The sequence below is a fragment of the Macaca thibetana genome, chromosome 2 (assembly GCF_024542745.1).
Source record: "Macaca thibetana thibetana isolate TM-01 chromosome 2, ASM2454274v1, whole genome shotgun sequence".
In the NCBI taxonomy this organism is placed as follows: domain Eukaryota; kingdom Metazoa; phylum Chordata; class Mammalia; order Primates; family Cercopithecidae; genus Macaca; species Macaca thibetana.
Genome location: NC_065579.1, coordinates 133,153,985 through 133,169,125, shown reverse-complemented (window position 1 = coordinate 133,169,125; position 15,141 = coordinate 133,153,985).

The following is a 15,141-nucleotide window of genomic DNA, read 5'->3' as shown; positions in this document are numbered from 1 at the left end:
CCATCAAATCAATTGCCATAACTCTTCATTCTGTATTACCAAATATCTCCCAATTATTCGTGCTCAAACACTTGAGATCAGTTTTCATGCACTATGCTAGGAGTTCTGTCCTCATTGAGCCGGGAGCACAGCTTCTGCCCAGAAGCAGTGTCGAGGCTACTTTGGAGACCATCTTGACTTTGATTTCTCTCCTGTCCTGTTGTCTAATCGGCTACCAGATAGCAGACCTGCCACTCCTACCTCCACAGGGTCTCACATCTGTTCCTTCCTTTGCATTCTTAATGCCCTCCCCACCTCCGCCCGATTTGAGAGAGGCTGTGGTCACAGTGCAAACTGACTTGTATTGGATCCTTTGTGTTAAGGCAGACTCCCCTAAACCTCTGCAGGAGCCACTTCATTTCCTCTTCAGACTTCCGCAGCTTTTAGATTCCCAGTCAGGAGGGTAGAAGGAGGTAGAGACTGATGCTGAAAACAAAATCCCCAAATGGGAGTACTTATACGGGTTGGTTACTCCAACTTCTCCCAAGCATGGATGTCCAGGGGGGCTCTGGGCTTGTTCCAAGTTGTCTGAGGAGATTTCTCTTCCCCAGCACCACACTTCTAGTGTTCTCACCAACCTCCTCCGCTAGCATCTCAGAACTGGCCTCTCCGTTCTTGTTCATATAAATGAAGCTTCGTGGCAAGAGTCACAGTCCTTGTTGGAATTACGTACCTGCCACTCATTCTTTGGGCATGTGGCTTAGCTTATCTGAGATGTGGTTTATTTATCTTTAAAATGGGGGTGGGAGGGGTGCAATAGTGAAGCTTAAATGACATAATTTATGTAATGCAACTGGCACAGTGTTTGCACATAACAGGTTATCTACTAAACTACGATCATTATCCTTATCCCTACCATCTTTCCTTTTTATTAAGGCTATTTTGGCTAGAGAAAGTTGGCCAGTTTCTCTTTACTCTGGTCGAATATAGACTTACATTTTTTTTTCAACAGTAACAGTCCACACTTCTATTAAAATATGCAATCCACGTCTGGCATTTTCTTAAATGTAATTTTCAATGTTACTCTCCCTGAGTGGTGGGAATGTTAGTTTGGGGCAGAGAACCTCGGCATCACTCTACAAATCACGCTGCAGGCACTTCTTGCTAGTTGTGCATGCCTTGTCTCTAGTCATACAAACCAGCTCTTGGATAATACTGTTATTCTTGGCCCAAACAGAAAACATTGGGACGAAAGAGTTGGAAGGAACCTGGAAGGTCATCTAGATTCTAGTCCCTCACCCTACTGATGTTTGATTTTCTCTCAGATCCCCCAGTGCAAAAGTTTGTCCTGCTCTTCTTGAGAAGAGCCTTTGAAGCATAAAGTCCATTTTTTTGTTAGCTTTGACAACTGTGAGCCATTCTTCTGTACTGACAGTCCAAATGGACCCTCCTTTAACTTCCCTTCTTCTGCAAAGAACTCTTTCAGTATAGATTGCAGAACTAGTGCGAGAACAGCTTTTCAACTATGGTGCGGTGCTCCCATTAAAACGTTACTTCTGAGATCAAACACGCAGGAAAAGAACGGGCTTAACTATCAGTTATTCTAATGTGAACAATGCTTTAGATGTTGGAAAATTATCAAATGAAATTACAGCCAGGAAAAAAAAAATCTCTAAATTGCTATCCACACTGAAATTCATGACTTTGGGATAGATATTGAGCTCAAATAGTCCCCAGTGGGAATATTTTCTGCTTCTTCAATTTTCCAAAGTTCCTTTTCTTCTTTTGTGGCAACATGACACAGCACATCCTTGACTTCCTCCAGGGAATGTGGCAAGCGGTGTTCATGTGGATGTGTCTGTCCTTGACACCAGGCTTCCAGAAAATGTGAATGCAGCCATTGTTCTGAACAACACAGAACTCCTTGGAGGGTCTGGGAGAGGCAGGCAGAGAATTGCTGTAGAGTTTGTTCATGTGGGAGTTGGAAGGCTGGAGAACTTTGAGCAGGGAGAGTTAAAACTGAGGTTAAAGTGAAGAGCCCTTTCTGAATATCGCATGGGAGCCCTGCTGATCTCAGTGGTGGCCAGATCATCTCAAACTACACCATGTCTCACCTTTGACTCTGAGTCCACAAGGCTGCTGTCTTGTGCCAAAAAGCCTAGTTGGTCTGAAACTTGGTAAACATGAGGCCATCGTTATCCATCTTTAGCAGTTCATGCTGGGTCCATCTGTGCCTTTTAACAGCACACAGTTTACAGAGGAAAAGATGGATGTGTCTTAGTCCTAGAGGAGCTTAGCTCTTTCTGTTTATGGGGTTTTTGTTTGATTTTCTTGTTGTTTTGTTTGTGCTTTTGATTTGTTTCCACCAGGTCAGCCTTAGGCCAAATTAGAAAGCTGGGGAGTAATGATACCTTACTTATACATTGTGCTTCATAAATGTTACAGTGTTTCTGCCTTTATGACTTGATTTTACTTGGCACTCACAAACCAAGGAGGCCAAGGCAGGCGCTGCCTCACTGCAGATTGTAGAAGAGCTGGCTGTTGCCCAGAGAGGCTAAGCAGTCTATCAAATAACACACAGTAGATTAAATGGAAGAGTGAGCACTAGAACCCGGGGATCCTGTCTTCTCATCCTGAGTTCTTTCCCCTTGGCTCCATCCTCAAACACTGCCCCCTTTTTCTTTCTAGTCCCAAGCATTCCTCACACACCCACCCCCTGTTGTGCAGAGCCCCTGTCACCAAGGTCAGTCTGAACCACCAAGGCAAGCAGGTTCTGGATCTTTCCCTGAGCTTTTTCTCTATCACAAGTTCATGCCAATCTAGGATTTCTTTAAGGCCTATTCTCTGCTATTAAATGATTTCAAAATATATAGATAGATATGTAAACAAGTGTTTCTAGAAATAGGTCATGGGGTAAGGAGTAAAATAGGCTGCAAATGCAAATGCCTTAGGGACCAGGCAGGAAGTGCTAATGAGCGAGATAGGCTCGGTGACAACACTAGGAAGTGGTGAGAACTGTGGCGAAATAGGGAGCCGCGCCTGGTCAAATGGAGTAGCCACTACTCAGCTTCGGCTCCTTGTGGCATGGGAGGAGGCAGAACTAAGGTTTTCAGATATTTCCAGATGTTCTTACCTCCAGGAGAAACTGAAAGACTGGACTTTAGTGTGTTATTTTCCTATGCAGTTGACCCTTGAAAAACTTGGGTTTCAACTGCATGGGTCCATTTGTATGTGGATTTTTGTCAATAAATATATTGGGAAAGTTTTTGGAGATTTGCAACAATTTGAAAAACCTCGCCCAGATGAACTGCATAGCCTAGAAATATGGAAAAAGTTAGGGAAAAGTTAGGTATGTCATGAATGGATAAAATATATGTAGGTACTAGTATGTTTTACCATTTAATACCATAAAATATGCACAAATCTATTATAAAAGTTAAAATTTATCAAAACGTATGCACACAAACACAGATCATGTGTAGTGCCATTTTCAGTTGAAAGAAATGTAAACACATTAAAGATGCAAAGATGCAGTATTAAATCACAAGGCATAAAGTTAACTGTAGCAAACACTCTACTACTATAATAATTTTGTAGCCACTCCTGTTGCTATTGTGGTGAGCCATGTGACGTAGATCATCTCAATGTGAGCAGTCTCTCCAGTAAATTTCATATTGCAGTAAAAAATGATCTCCCTTGGTTATCCCATATCTTTCATCATGTTTAGTGTAAACCGTAAGCCTCGAATAACACAATGGGATCCATACAAAAGGCCACTAGTGATACTGGAAGCAGATGCAAGAGGAAAAGTCATGACATCATGAGAAAATGTTGAATTGCTTGATATTTACGATAGATTGAGGTTTGCAGCTGTGGCTGTCCACAATTTCAGACAGACAATTCATCTTGTAAACAGATGATATAAACTCCCGGGATTAACAAATACAGTACAGTAGTGTAAATGTGTTTTCTCTTCCTTATGATTTCTTAATCACATTTTCTTTTCTATAGCTAACTTTATTGTAAGAATACAGTATGTAATAAATACAACATACAAAATAAGTGTTAACTGACTGTTTATGTTATTGGAAAGTCCTCTGGTCAACACTGGCTATTAGTAGTTAAGTTTTGAGAGAGTCAAAAGTAATAAGCGAATTTCAACTGCACAGGGCTCAAAGCCCCTAACCCCCACGTTATTCAAGGGTCAACTGTATTTTAAAACACTGGGCAGACTTAACAAAAGCCCTGTGTGTGATTTGGCATGTCGCTGGCTGGTTTGTGTCCTCTGACCTGGGGAGACAGAAGAGGAAGGCCCTTTGTGCTTGGCATCCCTCTGACACGAGTAGAGGAACAGCCAGTCTGGACACCATAGTTTGAGAGGGATGTAGACCAACTGGAACAACTTGGAGACGAGTGTTCCTCAGACACTTATGAGGAAAGTTGGTGGAACTGGAGACATTTACTCTGAATGAGAGGATACTTGATGAGCTGTCATAGGGAAGATGCTAGAAAATTATTCTGCTCAGTCCATAGGGTCATTTCTCTTGTTATATTAACCCTAGAAGTCAGGCTTGTCCCTTCCTTCTGTCCATCCTCCCCACCCCCCATTTAAAAACAATTATACTTTATGCACTCAGGACACATGGATTTAGTTTTTTAAAGGTTAATTTCCTAGGGCAGGTGTAGGCAAACATTATTTATAAAGGGCCAGATAGTAAATGTTTTAGGTCTCTGTTGCTTCATCGTTTTTTGTTGTTGTCTTAGTTTTTGTTTTTACAACTCTTTACTAATGTGAAAACCACTGTTAGTTCCTGGGCCTTGTAAAAACAGATCCCAAGCCAGCTTTTGTAAGTTGCTGACCCCTGCCCTAGACTGAGACCGGCTAATTGGAGCATTTAAAGAAATCTCCTAAAACAGCAATAGTATGTCTCACATAGTATCAATGTTCTATAAATATCAAAAGGTGTTATAAATCAGAAAATTTTGAGGTCAAATACATTTGAGAAACATCAGCTTATGCAAAGGTAAAAATTGTTTTCCCCTCAGAACTTTTAATATGCTAATCTGAATTAAGAATTTCTAAGAAAGACCATTTCCAAAACTGACCATGGGGCTTTCTCCTGAGGAGCATGTAATATTTCTCTGGATATTTGCTTGGGAAATGCTGTCCAAAGTGAAACTATAGTTGAAAACCAAGCCAAAATAAAACAACAACAAAACCTGTTTTGGTTCCTAATTCACCTTTATCTAAGCCACTGTACCTGTGCTAAGTATGGAAAAGACGTCTATTTAGAACCTTTCATATTCTAGAAGGCCAGAGAGGTGCAATTAATATTCTTTGGAGGGAAAGGGCAGCCAGCCGACTGGGAAGGAAGTGGGGAAATGTTTGGCTTACCTTCCACCTAAAGATGTTTTCTGTGAAGTGAATTCCTAAATGCTTTAAATTACTCTGTTACTTGCCATTAATCTATGAAACCCGCACAGCAACCAATGGTCAATTACTTGACCATTTTTATTAAAAACAGTTACCTGAAACTTTGTCTGTTTGCTGGTAAATGTTCATTTCCTTGAAGAAAAATATCGACTTAAAATGTATAGGCTTGGTTCTGAGCTTTGCAAGGCAAAAGAAGACAAAACCTTGCCCCATTTAAAAAATTGATACATAATAATTGCATTTACGGGACACTTGATATTTTGATACATGCACACAATGTGTAGTGATCAAATCAGAGTATTTAAGATACCCATCACCTCAAACATGTATCATTTCTTCGTGTTGGGAACACTTCAGATCTTTTCTAGCTATTTTGAAATAGGCAATGCACTGCTGTTACCTGTAGTCACCCTACTGGGGTGGATACTAGAACTTATGCTTTCTATCTAACTGAATGTTTGTACCTACTGACCACCCTCTCTTCATCCCTCTTCCCAGCCTGAAGAAGAGAAGGAGGCAGATGCATATGCGATGCATACGTGATACGTATAAGACACTAGATGTGGATCTCACCCTGAAATAAGTCATTCTGCACTTGGGGACATCTGTGAACAGTTCTGCAGTGTCCTGGCTGCACTTTGAGCCAGGTGCATCTGCACTGGAGCCCAATTCTACCTCTTAGCCACTGCTTATGCCCAGGCAGCTTATTTAAACTTATTTGATTCCCAGTTTATTCATCTCTAAAGTGGAAAGAGTGAAATGTATCCAACAAAGCTTTTTGCAGGGTTTAGAGAGTGTGTACGTAAACTATTTTGGCAGTCGTAGGTACTCAATAACTAGTAGCTATTACAAGTGTAACAAAGCCATATGAGACACCCAGGAATAGGCAAGTCAGCACTGCCCCCGTTTTTCAGGTCAGCCTGGAACTTTCTGCTCCATCACCCCTAACATGAGACTTTCTGCCTTTGCAGTTGCAAGACAACTGCTTAACCTTTAGCCTTGTGGGTATGATCCAAGCGGGACCAAGGGGGATGGTTGAAGGGAAAATCATCCACGCCAGCTTAGTTTATCTACTTTTTATCAGGAAATCAATAGCTGTCCCTGAAAGCCCACACAGTTTATTCTGTTTATACAGTAGCCCCCCTTTATTCATTGGTGGATATGTTCCAAGACCCCCAGAGGATGCCTGAAACCATGGATAGTTCCAAACTGTATGTTTTTTCTTATACATGCATACCTATGAAAAAGTTTAATTTATAAATTACGCTTAGTAAGAGATTAACAACAACAACTAATAATACAATAAAACAATTATAACAATATGCCAGCATTGCTATTCTTACTTTTGGGGCCATTATTAAGTAAAATAAGAGTTACTTATAAGACAAGCACTGTGATAGCACACCAGTGGATCTGATAATCTAGATGGCTCCTAAGTGACTAACAGGCAGGTGACATCTACAGCATGGATCTGCTGGACAAAGAAATGATTCACATCGGAGTAGGACAGTATGAGATTTTGTTATGCTACTCAGAATGGCACACAATCTAAAACTTACGAACTGTATATTTCTGACATTTTCTATTTAATATTTTAAGACCATGGTTGACCCTAGGTAACTGAAACTACAAAAAGCAAAACTGCTGATAAGGAGGACTACTGCATATCCTTGGCCAAAACTGGATCACAAAATAACTCCTAACTGCAAGGGAGTCTGGAGAGGTGAGTATTTTACAAAGGCAAAGTGCCACCTGAACAAAACTGGGAGTCAAAAGAGTGAAATAATAAAAAGAAGGAGAAAATGGATAGGATCACCAGGTAAAAAGCAGAATCTTCCTCCCACCCCCACCCCAGGGATTTCACATCCTCCATATTTTGGCCAGTTGGCTCCAGTTTGTACTCCAAGGTACAAAGAAGTTGAACTGGTTCTTCCTGTCTCTGCCACTAGAGAAAATGATAATAATGGCTCTCATGGACTGAGCATTTACTACTCCGTGCCAGGTTCTTATTTAAGTACTTTGCATGTATCATCTCATTTAATCCCCAAAACAGCATCAGGAGCTAGGTACTGTTATTATCCTCCTTTTACAGATGAGGGTCTTGCTGTGCAGAGAGGTTCAGTCACTTGCCCCAAGCCATACAGCTACTAAAAGATGGAATTAAGATTCCTTCCCAGGTTGTTTGAATCCACAGCCCAAACTCTTAAGCACTATTCCATATTGCCTCTTTAAACAGTCAGTAATTTGGCTGGGTACAACAGCACACGCCTATAATCCCAGAACTTTGGGAGGCTGAGGCAGGAGGATTGCTTGAGCCCAGGAGTTCAAGGCTACAGTGAGCTATGACTGCACCACTGCACCCCAGCCTGGGTGACAGAGTGAGACCCTGTCTCTACAAAAAAAAAAAAAAAAAGTAATTTTGTATTCATGCTTAATTGATTTTGACAACAAAGTACAGGAAATTTAACTGGGGAAATGATAGTCTTTTGAATAAATAGAACTGGGACAATATGGAATACAAATTCATAGAGATGAATTTAGACCTTTACCTCATACCACACAAAAACTTAAATCAAAATGGATCAGGCCTAAATATAAGAACTAAAACTAAAACTTTAAAAGAAAATCTTTGTGACTTTGGATTAGGCAAAGACTACTTAGCTACAATATCAAAAATATGATCCATAAAAGAAATTGATAAATCAAATGATTAAAATGAAAAAAATGTGTGTGTCAAAGGACATAATTAAAAAGTGAAGACATTGTACAGACTTGAAGAAAATATTTGCGAAGAATATAGATGATAAAGAACTTGTATCCATAATATATGAAAAAATCTTACAATTCAATAATAATAGAAACAAGCTGACTAAAAATGAACAAAATATTTGAATAGCCATTTCATTATAGAAAAGATATAAATGAATTACAGGCATATGAAAAGGTGCTCAGCATCATTATTCACTGGAGAAAAGCAAATTATGACCACAAAGAAATTCTACCACACACCCACTGAAATGACTTTAATTAAAAAGACAGAAGGAATGGTACCCTCCCTAACTCATTTTATGAGGCCAACATCATCCTGATACCAAAGCCTGGCAGAGACACAACAAAAAAAGAGAATTTTAGACCAATATCCCTGATGAACATCGATGCAAAAATCCTCAATAAAATACTGGCAAACTGGATTCAGCAACACATCAAAAAGCTTATCCACCATGATCAAGTGGGCTTCATCCCTGGGATGCAAGGCTGGTTCAACATTCGCAAATCAATAAACATAATCCAGCATATAAACAGAACCAAAGACAAGAACCACATGATTATCTCAATAGATGCAGAAAAGACTTTTGACAAAATTCAACAGCCCTTCATGCTAAAACGCTCAATAAATTCGGTATTGATGGAACGTACCTCAAAATAATAACAGCTATTTATGACAAACCCACAGCCAATATCATACTGAATGGGCAAAAACTGGAAAATTTCCCTTTGAAAACTGGCACAAGACAGGGATGCCCTCTCTCACCACTCCTATTCAACATAGTGTTGGAAGTTCTGGCTAGGGCAATGAGGCAAGAGAAAGAAATCAAGGGTATTCAGTTAGGAAAAGAAGAAGTCAAACTGTCCCTGTTTGCAGATGACATGATTGTATATTTAGAAAACCCCATTGTCTCAGCCCAAAATCTCCTTAAGCTGATAAGCAACTTCAGCAAAGTCTCAGGATACAAAATTAATGTGCAAAAATCACAAGCATTCTTATACACCAGTAACAGACAAACACAGAGCCAAATCAGGAATGAAATTCCATTCACAATTGCTTCAAAGAGAATAAAATACCTAGGAATCCAACTTACAAGGGATGTAAAGGACCTCTTCAAGGAGAACTACAAACCACTGCTCAGTGAAATCAAAGAGGACACAAACAAATGGAAGAACATACCATGCTCATGGATAGGAAGAATCAATATCGTGAAAATGGCCATACTGCCCAAGGTAATTTATAGATTCAATGCCATCCCCATCAAACTACCAATGAGTTTCTTCACAGAATTGGAAAAAACTGCTTTAAAGTTCACATGGAACCAAAAAAGAGCCCGCATCTCCAAGACAATCCTAAGTCAAAAGAACAAAGCTGGAGGCATCACGCTACCTGACTTCAAACTATACTACAAGGCTACAGTAACCAAAACAGCATGGTACTGGTACCAAAACAGAGATATAGACCAATGGAACAGAACAGAGTCCTCAGAAATAATACCACACATCTACAGCCATCTGATCTTTGACAAACCTGAGAGAAACAAGAAATGGGGAAAGGATTCCCTATTTAATAAATGGTGCTGGGAAAATTGGCTAGCCATAAGTAGAAAGCTGAAACTGGATCCTTTCCTTACTCCTTATACGAAAATTAATTCAAGATGGATTAGAGACTTAAATGTTAGACCTAATACCATAAAAATCCTGGAGGAAAACCTAGGTAGTACCACTCAGGACATAGGCATGGGCAAAGACTTCATGTCTAAAACACCAAAAGCAACGGCAGCAAAAGCCAAAATTGACAAATGGGATCTCATTAAATTAAAGAGCTTCTGCACAGCAAAAGAAACTACCATCAGAGTGAACAGGCAACCTACAGAATGGGAGAAAATGTTTGCAATCTACTCATCTGACAAAGGGCTAATATCCAGAACCTACAAAGAACTCAAACAAATTTACAAGAAAAAAACAAACAACCCCATCAGAAAGTGGGCAAAGGATATGAACAGACATTTCTCAAAAGAAGACATTCATACAGCCAACAGACACATGAAAAAATGCTCATCATCACTGGCCATCAGAGAAATGCAAATCAAATCACAATGAGATACCATCTCACACCAGTTAGAATGGCGATCATTAAAAAGTTAGGAAACAACAGGTGCTGGAGAGGATGTGGAGAAATAGGAACACTTTTACACTGTTGGTGGGATTGTAAACTAGTTCAACCATTATGGAAAACAGTATGGCGATTCCTCAAGGATCTAGAACTAGATGTACCATATGACCCAGCCATCCCATTACTGGGTATATACCCAAAGGATTATAAATTATGCTGCTATAAAGACACATTCACACGTATGTTTATTGCAGCACTATTCACAATAGCAAAGACTTGGAATCAACCCAAATGTCCATCAGTGACAGATTGGATTAAGAAAATGTGGCACATATACACCATGGAATACTATGCAGCCATCAAAAAGGATGAGTTTGCGTCCTTTGTAGGGGCATGGATGCAGCTGGAAACCATCATTCTTAGCAAACTATCACAAGAACAGAAAACCAAACACCGCATGTTCTCACTCATAGGTGGGAACTGAACAATAAGATCACTTGGACTCAGGAAGGGGAACATCACACACAGGGGCCTATCATGGGGAGGGGGGAGGGGGGAGGGGATTGCATTGGGAGTTATACCTGATGTAAATGATGAGTTGATGGGTGCAGCACACCAACATGGCACAAGTATACATATGTAACAAACCTGCACGTTATGCACATGTACCCTACAACTTAAAGTATAATAATAATAAATAAATTTAAAAAAAAAAAAAAAGGACAGACAATAACATGTATTGGTGAAGATATGGAGAAATTGGATCTCTTCACATTCCTGGAATATAAAGTACTACAGCCACACCAGAAAACAGTTCAACAGTTTCTTAAAAAATTAAACGTATGCTTACCATTTGACATGGCAATTCCTTACCTAGATAACTGGAGAATTGAAAACCTATCTTCATACAAAGGCTTGTACACAAAAAATTCATAGCAGCATTATTTAATAGTCAAGAAGTAGAAACAAACCAAATGTCTATTTTCTAAAGAAAGTGTGCTTTAGAAAATATGCATCCATACAATAGAATACTATTCAGAATTAAATACTGATAGATGTTACAACATGGATGGACCTCAAAATTGTTAAGCCAAGTGAAAGAAACCAGATGCAAAACACTGCACATTGTCTAGTTGATTTTAGGTGAAAAGTCTAGGAAAGGCAAATCTATAAACTGAAAGCAGATGATTGGTTGCCTAGGCGGAGAGTGGGGATTGACTGCAAATGGCTGTGGAGAATCATTTTGAGGGTGATGAAAATGTTCTGAAACTAGATTTTGATGATGTTTACACAACTCTGAAAAATTACCCAAAATCATTGAATCATATACTTAAATTGGTGAATGTTATATTATGTAAATTGTACATTAATAAAGCTATTTTCAAAAAGTGATCCCAAAAGAAGATGGAGGTTGTATTCCAGATGTACTGCTGTACTTTGTTTTACTAATGGATTTATAATGAAACACATACAACTGAGCAATTCCCAACAGGACCTAGGCTGCATTTCAGTGCTAAATTTTGTTGTGCTTGTTGTTGTTGTTGAACTGTTTTTTTTTTTTTTTTTTTTTTTTTTTTTTTGAGACAGAGTCTCACTCTGTCGCCCAGCCCAGGCTGGAGTGCAGTGGCGCGATCTCGGCTCACTGCAAGCTCCGCCTCCCGGGTTCACGCCATTCTCCTGCCTCAGCCTCCCGAGTAGCTGGGACTACAGGCGCCCACAACCGCGCCCGGCTAATTTTTTATATTTTTAGTAGAGACGGGGTTTCACCGTGGTCTCGATCTCCTGACCTTGTGATCCGCCCGCCTCGGCCTCCCAAAGTGCTGGGATTACAGGCGTGAGCCACCGCGCCCGGCCTGAACTGTTATTTTTAAGATAACAGTTCAAGAGTATATGTGCAGGTTTGTTGCATAGGTAAACTTGTGTCTTGGGGGTTTGTTATACAGATTACTTCATCACCCAGGTATTAAGTCTAGTACCTATTATTTTTTTTTCCTGATTCTCTCCCCCTCCTACCTTCCACCCTCCAACAGGCCCCAGTGTGTGTTGTTCACCTCTATGTGTTCATATGTTCCCATCATTTAGCTCCCACTTATTAGTGAGAACATGTAGTATTTGGTTTTCTGTTCCTGCATGAGTTTGCTAAGGATAATGGCCTCCAGCTCCATCCATGTTCCTGCAAAGGACATGATCTCATTCTCTTTTATGGCTGTATTCCATGGTGTATATGTACCACATTTTCTTTATCCAGTCTATGGTATATATATACCACATTTTCTTGATCTAGTCTATCATTGATGAGTGTTTAGGTTGATTCCATGTCTTTGCTATTGTGAATAGTGCTGCAATGAACATACACATGTATGTATCTTATAATAGAATGGTTCGTATTCCTTTGGGTATATACCCAGTAATGGGATTGCTGGGTTGAATAGTATTTCTGTGTTTAGGTCTTTGAGGTATTGCCACACTGTCTTTCATAATGGTTGAATGAATTTACATTCCTGCCAACAGTGTGAAAGTATTCCTTTTTCTCCACAACCTCACCAGCATCTGTTACTTTTTTGACTTTTTGATAATAGCCATTCTGACTGGTGTGAGATGGTATCTCATTGTGGTTTTGATTTGCATTTCTCTAGTAATCAGTGATTTTGAGCTTTTCTCATATAATTGTTGGCTGTATGTATGCCTTATTTTGAGAAGTGTCTGTTCATGTCCTTTGCCCACTTTTTAATGGGGTTGTTTTTTTCTTGTAAATTTGTTTAAGTTCCTTATAGATATAGATATTAGACCTTCGTTGGATGCATAGTTTACAGAAATTTTCTCCCATTCTGTAAGCTGTCTGTTTCCTCTGTTGATAGTTTCTTTTGCTGTGCAGAAGCTGTTTAGTTTAGTTAGATCCCATTTGTCAATTTTTGCTTTTGTTGCAATTTCTTTTGTCATCTTCATCATTAAATCTTTGCCCATTCCTGTGTCCTGAATGGTGCAGCATAGGTTGTCTTCCAGAATTTTCATAGTTTGGTATTTTACACTTAAGTCTTTACTCTATCTTGAGTTAATTTTTACATATGGTGTAAGGAAGGGGTCCAATTTCAGTCTTCTGCATATGGGTAGCCAGTTATTCCAGGACTGTTTATTGAATAGGGAATCCTTTCCCCATTGCTTGTTTTTGTCGGGTTTGTTGAAGATCAGATAGTTATAGGTGTGCAGTCTTATTTTTGGTTTTCTTTTGTATTCCATTGGTCTATGTGTCTATTTTTGTACGAGTACCACGCTGTTTTGGTTACTGTAGCCCTGCAGTATAGTTTGAAGTTGGGTAGTATGCCCCCTACAGCTTTGTTCTTTTTGCCTTGGATTGCCTTGGCTATTCAGGCTCTTTTTTGATTCCATATGAATTTTAAAATAGTTTTTTTTTCTAGTTCTGTGAAGAATCTTAATGGTAGTTTAATAGGAATATCATTGAATCTATAAATTGTTTTCAGCAGTATGGCCATTTTAACGATATTGATCCTTCCTATCTGTGAGCATGGCATGTTTTTCCATTTGTTTGTGTCATCTCTGATTTCTCTGAGCAGTGGTTTGTAGTTCTTCTTGTAGAGATCTTTCACCTCCCTAGTTAGCTGTATTTCTAGGTATTTTGTTCTTTTTGTGGCAATTGTGAATGGGAGTTTGTTCCTGATTTGGGTCTTGGCTTGACTGTTGTTGGTGTATAGGAATGCTAATGACTTTTGCACATTGATTTCATATCCTGAGACTTTGTTGAAGTCATTTATCAGAAGCTTTGGGCTGAGACTATGGGGTTTTCTTTATACAGGATCATGTCATCTGCAAACAGGGATAGTTTGACTTCCACTATTCCCATTTACATGACCGTTATTTCTTTCTCTTGCCTGATTGTTCTGGCCAGGGCATCCAATACAATGTTGAACAGGAGGGGTGAAAGAGGGAATCCTTGTCTTATCTGGTTTTCAAGGGGAATGCTTCCATCAATTATAATTTTGAATTAATATCCTGCATTCACTCATTAAGAGCATTTCCTTGAGTAAGATTTACGTTACTCAGATTTCCGATCATTCAAGAAGAGTATTCCAATTTAAAAGGATTAGCCAGTCTAGCCGGGGGCGGTGGCTCAAGCCTGTAATCCCAGCACTTTGGGAGGCCGAGACGGGTGGATCACGAGGTCAGGAGATCGAGACCATCCTGGCTAACACGGTGAAACCCCGTCTCTACTAAAAAATACAAAAAAACTAGCCGGGCGAGGTGGTGGGCGCCTGTAGTCCCAGCTACTCGGGAGGCTGAGGCCGGAGAATGGCGTAAACCCGGGAGGCGGAGCTTGCAGTGAGCTGAGATCCGGCCACTGCACTCCAGCCTGGGCGACAGAGCGAGACTCCGTCCCAAAAAAAAAAAAAAAAAAAAAAAAAAGGATTAGCCAGTCTAAAAAGATTACTAAAAAAGATTACTAAATTATTTAAAAAATCGTCTGTGCAATGGAATCAGGATTAACATGCAGTAGAGATCCTTGGGTTGGCCCTTGAGCTTGTCAAAGTCCCTTGATGGCTAAAATATCTCTTTATGGAGTGGTCATTTGTCCCTTTGTCATGAAACTTTATGTTAAATTTGTTTTGTACAGGACTGGGCAAAATGCTAAAATGTACATTCTAAATGCTAGTCTAATACAATTTAGAAAGATGTTCACAATTGAAACAAATCATCAAACCATCGAAATTTTATATTTCTGTCAAATTGGAGCTTCACCATCTCCCTTGAGTAAAAACTGTAACATTTACAACTTTGAAGTGTTTGGAAAATATGTTTATGATGTTCCACTTGTAAAAATCTTTATAGACCT